A 10,029-nucleotide genomic window follows, 5' to 3' on the forward strand; every position below is an offset into this window, starting at 1 on the left:
CATGCTAATCATTTGTTTCAATGTCAATTAGAGAAAAATAATCCTTTTGGCCTACAAACTTGAAATATGTACTGTAAAGTTAACTTTTAATTTACAAATATGAAATGAATTGTTAATGAATGTATTGAGATAGATATAAATGTCATTGGAATGTTATAGTCTGTAGAAAGAAATAAAAACACTGGGATTTAACAGAATTATTAACTGTATTGAGAAGTTCCTACAAACGTGTAGTTTATTGATCAATATTCATATAATGTTTAAATATTTCCTCAAAAATGGTATGATATCTTAAGCACTAATGACTTAGGAAGTATATCAGATCCAAGTCTTAATAATTTTAAGCAGAATAAATGTAAATTTAATGCAAGCAAAATTAAAGGAGCAGGTAACATTCATTTATACTTCCAGATCTCTCAAATGCATATGTCTTGATTATTCTACTTCTGAGGATCTTGTTCATCTCAGTCATGATTTATTGGCACTCATTCAAAGTTTCAGCCATAAAGTAAAGGTGAAAGTTGATGTAACACTAAATGAAAATTCTTAAAATATGTAGAGTGTTTCTGTGAATTTAGTTAAGAAGAGCAACTTCTAGGTTTAAGGATGACAAAAATAATTTAACTATCTGGCTTTAAGCCAGAATTTAACTTCACTTGTATGGAGGGAAAAACTCTTTTTGTTAGAAGGTAAAATTCCCTTATTAGATAGTTGAAGTGTTGTTCATTTAGACTTGGAGAGTATTTTCTAGGCATTGCTATGAATTCATCATGGAGGAATTCCTCTGTCTGTAGGGCTTCCCAAGTGGTACAGTGGTAAAGAATCCACTTGCCAATGCCAGAGATACAATAGACAGGGTGTTTGACTTCGGGGTCAGGAAGATCCTCTGGAGAAGGAAATGACAACTCACTCTGGTATTCTTGCCTGGGATATCCCATGTTCAGAAAAGTTGGCAGGCTACAGTCCAGCGAGTACCAAAGAGTTGGACACTACTGAGTACACATATAAATATAGAATCTTTTGATTGACAAACTTGAACTGAAAGTTCATGAAACTTGTATTTTTTCATGGATTATCTGCACACATGGCATAGAGTTGTAAGGGTTGCTTTTTTTCCTATGATGATGCTAGTAGTGATTTCTGCAATGATGAGAACAATGTAAATTATAAACTTAGTGTAAAAAGCACTGGACTGTAAGTCAGATGACTGAATTTAAGACTGATTTGCCCCTGATTTATTCTATGAATTTGCTGCTACTGCTGCTAAGTTGCTTCAGTCATGTCCGACTCTGTGTGACCCCATAGACGGCAGCCCACCAGGCTCCCCTGTCCCTGGGATTCTCCAGGCAAGAACACTGGAGTGGGTTGCCATTTCCTTCTCCAATGCATGAAAATGAAAAGTGAAAAGTGAAAGTGAAGTCGCTCAGTTGTGTTCAACTCCTAGCGACCCCATGGACTGCAGCCCACCAGGCCCCTCTGTCCATGGGATTTTCCAGGCAAGAGTACTGGAGTGGGTTGCCATTGCTTTCTCTGTCTGTGAACTTAGGAAGATGTATATTCTAAATGGGGCTTCCCTGGTGGCTCAGTGGTAAAGAATCTGCCTGCCAATACAGGAGACGCAGGTTTGATCTCCGGGTTGGGAAGATCCCCTGGAGAAGGAAATGGCAACCCACTCCAGTATTCTTGCCTGGGAAATCTCATGGACAGAGGAAGCTGGTAGGCTATAGTCCATGGGGTTGCAAAAGGGTTAGACATGACTTAGTGACTAAATAACAACAATATTCTGAATGAGTCTTGAGTTTGTTTTTTAATCTGTAAAATGGTGGTAATGTTTATCTCATAGGGCTGTTGAAAGGATTAAATAAGATGTTGGGTGTGTAAGTATTTTATAAACCGTGGGATATTTTACAAATAATTTTTAGTAGAAGATTAACAATTTTGTTTCACTAATAAATTAAAATCCTGGTTCAGTTTGTTTTTGGATAAATAGATCTTGCTTTGTATTTCAGCTTATTCATTTGTAAAGGCACTGAACTAATTTTAATGGACTAGTTATTTTCATAAAAAGTCCAGTGTCTTAGGTAAAATGTGCTATTTATGTACATGCAAAAACAAAAAGTTAATAGTCAGTGAATTTCAGATGACCTCAATGTTAATATGCTAAGAGAAGAATAGCACATTCTTGTGATTTAAGTTTAGTGTTTTTTCATATTTGCAATGCATTTCTATGCTTCCTTTTGGTTAACATTGGGTAATTTAGACAAGCTTTAAGTATATATATATATATATATATATATATATATATATATTTAAGTATATATAAGGAAGTATGTGCATGCGTGCTCAGTTGCTCAGTCGTGACCAACTCTTGTGACCCCATGGACTGTAGCCCACCAGGCTCCTTTGTCCATGGAATTTCCCAGGCAAGTATGCTAGAGTGGGTTGCCATTTCCCTCTCCACTGTAAGAAAGTATGTTAATACCTAAACTGTGTCTTTAGTAAATGTAAATTTACTGTTACTTTGTAAGATATAAAATACTACTTTCATCATAATCCTGCCCTCAAAGCTGTGGTGTCCAGTGTCATTGATTTGTTCTTTCAGGAATCAAATCCATTGTTCTGGCTAGTTAAGCATGGAGGCATGAATGGAGCTGTTGTTAAAGAATTGTGAAGTCACAAACTTGGCCCAAGCTTATCCACTTATTTGTGCCAGAGTTTGGACTCTGTCTTCATTGTCACAGACACACGTTGGAGTTCAAAGGCAGCAAGGCACCTGAGACAAGGCTCCTGACTAAATTCTGTCTCTACAGTCTGATTCAGCCGGGTGCCTGCATGAGGCTGGACTTTGGCCACCACAGGGCAGCTCAAGATTAGGTGGAGGTGGTTGGGAAACCAGATAGTAGTGATTTTCCTTTGGTAGTTATTTTTTCAAGGCAAGGATAAAATTTATTGGCTAACCAATTGAAGTTACCCCTTGAGGAAAAAAACAAGTGTCATCAGCAAGATGGGCTCTTCTGTTTCATAATGTTAATGGGACAATCTATCAAAAGTCTCACACCCTTTCCCCCCAAAAGTCTACAGCAGAGCAGTGTTCCATATGGTTACTAATTTCTCAAATAAAACTTGTGGGGCTACATTGCCTTCATCTTTTTGCCCTGTGAAGTTCCTAAAAGGAAATATCACAGTTGTTAAATACAAATGCATAATTTCATACAATAAAAATGTAATAGCTATTTCCCATAAGGGCAAACTAGGCAGCAGGTTATTTGGATCAAATCCTTTGGCTGAAAACAACTGAATAAATCACCTTACAAGCACTAAGGATTTTCAGGGATTCTGTGGTTGCCTAGTGGTTAGGGTTCTGGGTTTTAACTGCCATGACTATCGTTCCATCCTTTGTCAGGAAACTGAGATCCTGCAAACCACTTGGTGTGGCCAAAAATAAATAAATTTGCATAGGAAACTTACCCTAAAAAAAAAACCACTGAGGAGTTGAAAAGATAATGCAATCCTAGCAGGCCCATTCTGAGGGGAAGCATGGGGTTCCTTGGAGGCTCAGATGGTAAAGAATTCGCCTACAATACATGAGATGTAAGAGATGTAGGTTTGATCCCTGGGTCTGGAAAACCCCCTGGAGAAGGAAATGGCAATCCACTCCAATGTTCTTGCCTGGAGAATTCTATGGACAGAGGAGCCTGGTGGGTTATAGCCCATGGGATCACAAAAGAGTTGGACACGACTGAAAGACTAACACTGGCCAAAGAGGCTAGCAGATTATTTGAGTGCCAAAGTTGCTTTTGCCTTGAAGACATTGGAGGGATAAGGGTGATAGAATTCAAGGCACAGAGCACATTCAATGTAGAGACTTCTACATGACACATTTACCTACATTAAGCTGGATCCCCAAGGGGTACACACTATCAAGATTAAGATAAATCGGAACTAATTGGTCACCTCCTGATCCTCCAACCTAAACAGAGCAGAAGAAGGGAAAGGAAGGGGGATAAAATACTCCTGAGAAGATCTGTACCCTAGGAATATATGGCAGATTTGTACTCTAGGAATATATAGCATAGATAGTCAAAGAATTTGGCTTGATGTGATCCCCAACTTGTAAAGCCCCCAAAGCACAGCCAAAAGAAGGAAAGTACACTTATTACAAGTCTTGGAGAATCTCCACAAACAATTGTTCTTGATTTAATAAAGTTTTATTTTTCAAAATGTATAGTTGGTGGGACCTGTTTATAGATCTTCACCAGCAGTTGAGGCATCTCCACTCTTGGTGTTTCTGGTATAAGTTAGTTTGAGCTCTGTGCTTTGAAACCAGTTTTAAAAGTCCTTTACTAAGAAGCTCCGGAAGGGCTGCCCTGGCCAAGGAACTACAGATCTTGTTTCTCAGAGACCACAGCTGCAGTTTTAAGCTTGCGGTTGGGAACTTCCTTATAGAGTCTGTCATACGTTGCTCTGTCAAACAAATTGAGGTTATTGAGCTTATCCCAAAATTTGCCTTTGGACCACCTCTTCTTTTTGGCCTTGCCAAGTTTGTTCCCTGGGTCTTTGTCTTTCTTAGCTAGCTTTCTGGCATCTTTATTCTTCTTGTCATCCTTGAGTCTCATAGTGAAGCTTAGAGAGCGCTGCTGCCACTGCTGCCTTGCTAAGACATTGGACCCAAAGTCCACAAACAGTTTTTTTTTAATATATTTATTTTAATTGGAAGCTAATTACTTTACAATGTTGTATTGGTTTTGCCATACATCAACATGAATCCACCATGGGTGTACATGTGTTCCGAAACCTGAACCCCCCTCCCACCTCCCTCCCCATACCATCCCTCTGGGTTATCCCAGTGTACCAGCCCCAAGCATCCTGTATCCTGTATCAGACCTGGACTGGTGATTCGTTTCTTATATGATATTATACATGTTTCAATGCCATTCTCCCAAATCATCCCACCCTCTTCCTCTCCCACAGAGTCCAAAAGACTGTTCTATACACCTTTGTCTTTTTTGCTGTCTCACATACAGGGTTATCATTACCATCTTTCTAAATTCCATATATATGCGTTAGTATAGGGCTTCCCTTTATGGGGTCGCACAGGGTCGGACATGACTGAAGCGACTTAGCAGTAGTATACTGTATTGGTGTTTTTATTTCTGGCTTATTTCACTCTGTATAATAGGCTCCAGTTTTCTTTTTATTTTATTTTATTTTATTTTATTTTTAAACTTTACATAATTGTATTAGTTTTGCCAAATATCAAAATGAATCCGCCACAGGTATACATGTGTTCCCCATCCTGAACCCTCCTCCCTCCTCCCTCCCCATACCATCCCTCTGGGTCGTCCCAGTGCACTAGCCCCAAGCATCCAGTATCGTGCATCAAACCTGGACTGGCAACTCGTTTCTTACACGATATTTTACATGTTTCAATGCCATTCTCCCAAATCTTCCCACCCTCTCCCTCTCCCACAGAGTCCATAAGACTGTTCTATACATCAGTGTCTATTTTGCTGTCTCGTACACCGGGTTATTGTTACCGTGTTTCTAAATTCCATATATATGCGTTAGTATACTGTATTGGTGTTTTTCCTTCTGGCTTACTTCACTCTGTATAATAGGCTCCAGTTTCATCCACCTCATTAGAACTGATTCAAATGTATTCTTTTTAATGGCTGAGTAATACTCCATTGTGTATATGTACCACAGCTTTCTTATCCATTCATCTGCTGATGGACATCTAGGTTGCTTCCATGTCCTGGCTATGATAAACAGTGCTGCGATGAACATTGGGGTACACGTGTCTCTTTCAATTCTGGTTTCCTCAGTGTGTATGCCCAGGAGTTGGATTGCTGGGTCATAAACAAATGGGACCTAATTAAAATTAAAAGCTTCTGCACAACAAAGGAAACTATAAGCAAGGTGAAAAGACAGCCTTCAGAATGGGAGAAAATAATAGCAAATGAAGCAACTGACAAACAACTAATCTCAAAAATATACAAACAACTCCTGCAGCTCAATTCCAGAAAAATAAATGACCCAACCAAAAAATGGGCCAAAGAACTAAATAGACATTTCTCCAAAGAAGACATACAAATGGCTAACTAACACATGAAAAGATGCTCAACATCACTCATTATCAGAGAAATGCAAATCAAAACCACAATGAGGTACCATTTCACGCCAGTCAGAATGGCTGCTATCCAAAAGTCTACAAGCAATAAATGCTGGAAAGGGTGTGGAGAAAAGGGAACCCTCTTACACTGTTGGTGGGAATGCAAACTAGTACAGCCACTATGGAGAACAGTGTGGAGATTCCTTAAAAAACTGAAAATAGAACTGCCTTATGACACAAACAGTTTTTTAAGGGTGATAACTGGTAAAACAGTTGAAGATAATCAGACACATAGGAAATTTTTTAAAAAGAGACATGGACAACATAAATTATATTAACTGGTAACTTTGATAAATATTATTACTAAGTCTGACTAATTAATTATGGGGTCCTCTCTCTGAATGCACAAATTGTGTTATGATGTAAATATCATGACCACTATCTTTACATTCCTCAATATAAGTAATAAATAAATGTTTTTAATAATTAAATATCACAGAAGTAGTTGCATGTTGTATACTTTTTAGTGGAGTGTTGAATATTAGTTATCAGAATTCCTTTGTTTAATTATATGGAACAATGGTCTGCATTAGTATAAAATCTGATGTTTCTAAACAGACATCATTGATTAGTATATAAACAGATAGTTCCAGTAATAGTCATACAGAATCATTGTCTGAATTGTCTTTGCACTCCATAATATTCAGGGAATAGTAAAAGATAAATCTATTTTCCATTTTTTTAACTCCAATGTAGATAGAATAGAAAACAAAATCAAACAATTAAAGTGACAATAATGAAGCTTTCACTTAAATCCAAAGTGGTTACTATAGTAACTTAAAATTGGAGCATTATAATAAAAGTAGAATGAAAAGATAATTTCAAATGCTATATTAATCTTTTGAAATAGAGAAAGGGAGTTGCTGTTTGATATTTCAAAGAGACTAGATTGCTGTTGAAGCTTCTAAGTAGACTGATTTTGTCTTATCTGCTTTATTTTTAATATTAATGTAAAAAAACTCTGACTGAAGACATTAACTTGGAGAGAATGGAATTGTTGGTTTTGCTCACATTGATCTCTCTAAGACTGATGACAATAACTTTCTATGAGTAACTTGTAATTATTCATGGGAATGGAGGGCAGATTGAGTGAAAAAGTGCTTTACACATGACCTAAAGGATGACATTTTTGATGCTTCTTTTCTACTTTCCCCATCATCAAGATAGAGATGCAGACACAGACGCAGGTATAACACAAAAGATTTAACTAAAGAGGGAAGGAGTTGGGATGAGTAAGGAACTGCATTCAGCAGGCCCCATATTGAAACCAACTGAGGTTGTATTGTATTGAGGTCACTTTAAAGTTAGTGCTAGCACAACTTCCTGGTTTGGAAACTAGAGATAGAGTGATTATCTACACATGAACAAATTCTATTCTGAGAGCATATTTGTAAGTTCTCTTTGTTCATAAGTCCAACAGAGTAAGCCTAGGTACTCAACTAGCACAGTCAGCTATATAGTACTGTATTGTAATAAGTTTATAAAACTTTTCACACAAATAATAAATAAAAAACAAATACAAAAAGAAATTAATCTTACAGTCCTGTACCTTGAAAAGTACAGTAGTGCAGTACAACACACATACACACTCAAGAATAATCCTCAGCCATAAAAAACAATGAAATAATGCCATTTGCAGCAACATGGATGTAAATAGAGATTATCATACTAAGTCAGTCAGAAAGAGAAAGACAAATACCATATATTACTTATATATGGAATCTAAAATATGCCACAAATGAACCTATCTACAAAACAGAAACAGACTCACAGATATAGAGAACAGACTTGTGGTTGCCAAGTGGGGTGGTGGCAAAGGGAAGGATTGGGAGTTTGGGGTTAACAGATGAAAGCTACTATATATAGAATGGATAGACAACAAAGTCCTACTGTATAGCACAGGGAACTATACTGAATATCCTGTGATAAACCATAATAGAAAAGAATATTTTTAAAAGTATATATAAATGTGTATAACTGAGTCACTTTGCTCTACAGCAAAGATTGGCGCAACGTTGTAAATCAACTATTGTGCTCAGTCACTTCAGTCATGTCTGACTCATTGGGACCCTATGGAGTGTAAGGCACCAAACTCTTCTGTCCATGAGATTGTCCAGGCAAGAATGTTGGAGTGGGTTTCCATGCCCCTCTCCAGGGGATCCTCTCGATCTAAAGACTGAGCTCATGTCTCCTGCATCTCCTGCATCGCAGGCAGATTCTTTACCCATTGAACCACCATAAAAGTAAAAAAAAAAAAAAAAAAGAGTTATGAAGAAACTGAGAATAAATAACTTTGATGAAAAGAGAAACCTCAAAAATTAGTGCCTCCGACTCCCATAAACAAGGATAAGTCGCTCTCTTCTTAATGCACATTCAATCTTCTTGCTTGAAGATTCTACTTGCCTTCCTTCCTTCCTTCCTTCCTTTCTCCCTCCTTCCCTTCTTCTTCATCTTCCTTTCTCCTTTTCTTTTTTCTTCCTTCTGTAAATGTTCACTGAGCAACTCTATATTCCAGGCCCTGTGCTGTCCATGGGAAATATACTAGTGAATAATACTGACACAATCTTGTCTTCATCACACTTACAGTCTAGTCTAGTGGGAGATACAGACAATAATCAATTACATGGATAATTGTTTAATTACAATCAGATTTGGGTGTCAACTGAAAAATAAAAGGTACAACATGAGAGCTGTGAGTTCAGGTTTATTTGGGGTTTAGCCCAGGAGACAGACTCTCAGATAGCTCTGAGGAACTGCTCTGAAGAGATAGAGGGAGAGGTCAGTATATAAGAGATTTTGGAGAAGGGCATACGTGTGATCAATCACACATATCTTGGTAGAAGTTTGGTGCTAATCACAAGGAGTAGATGTGTCTCCATTAATAATTTTAGAGCTTTTCTAGGTATGAGAAGATGAAAGAAATATGTTTCATAAAATTTTCTCCTAAAAATATGTGTGAAGTCCTTTTATGCCAGTTTTTCACAAAGCACAGAGTGCTTCTTCCCTGATTTCCACCCTGAACTCCTTTTAGGGGGTATTAAAGGTCAGTGACTGCAGTGGCTCATGATTTCATTCTTGTAGAACCAGATGGGGAGTGACATGCAAGGGCTAAAATTTAAAAGTACAGGGGGGCACTGAGAGCATATAACAGGAAGAAAACCTCATCTGAGGAGATATTTAAGGTTTTTGTGAGGAAATGATATTCATATTGATTACTGTAGGGTGAATAGGATTTAACCAGCAGGTGAATGTAGGGGAAAAACAATGCAGGAAGAGGAAACAAGTGCAAGGGCCTGAGATGAAAAGGAACTCAATGTATTTGAAATAAAGAGAAAACCAGTGAGGCAGGAACATAGTGACCAAGATGAGATTGGAGAGGTAAGCAAAGGCCATGAGAACTATAGTATGGTGGTTTGTTTGATACTAACATTTCTTTATTTTTCTTAAATTTTTATATTGGAGTATAGTTGATTGGGCTTCCCAGGTGATGCTAGAGGTAAAGAACCTGCCTGCCAATTCAGGAGATGTAAGAGAGAGGAGTTCAGTCCCTTGGTTGGGAAGATCCCCTGGAGTAGGGAATGGCAACTCACTCCAGTATTCTTGCCTGGAGAATCCCATGGACAGAGGAGCCTGGCGGGCTATGGTCCTTACGGTCAGAAAGAGTCGGACACAACTGAAGCAACTTAGGATGCACGCAGAGTTGATTAATAATGTTGTGTTAGTCCCATGTGTTGTGTTAGTTTTAGATTTCAAATGATTCAGTTATACATATACATGTATCTATTCTTTTTCAAATTCTTTTCCCATTTAAGTTATTATAGTATATTGGGCAGAGTTCCTTGTGCCATAGGATGGTG

The 10,029-nt window shown here is 37.8% G+C and overlaps 1 pseudogene; it reads right to left on the reverse strand.

The window, feature by feature from the left end:
* Positions 1-4,242: 4,242 nt before the first annotated feature.
* LOC102277162 (small ribosomal subunit protein eS25-like) lies at positions 4,243-4,616 on the reverse strand (annotated as a pseudogene).
* Between the last annotated feature and the right edge of the window lie 5,413 nt (positions 4,617-10,029).

The sequence above is a fragment of the Bos mutus genome, chromosome X (assembly GCF_027580195.1).
Source record: "Bos mutus isolate GX-2022 chromosome X, NWIPB_WYAK_1.1, whole genome shotgun sequence".
Lineage (NCBI taxonomy): Eukaryota > Metazoa > Chordata > Mammalia > Artiodactyla > Bovidae > Bos > Bos mutus.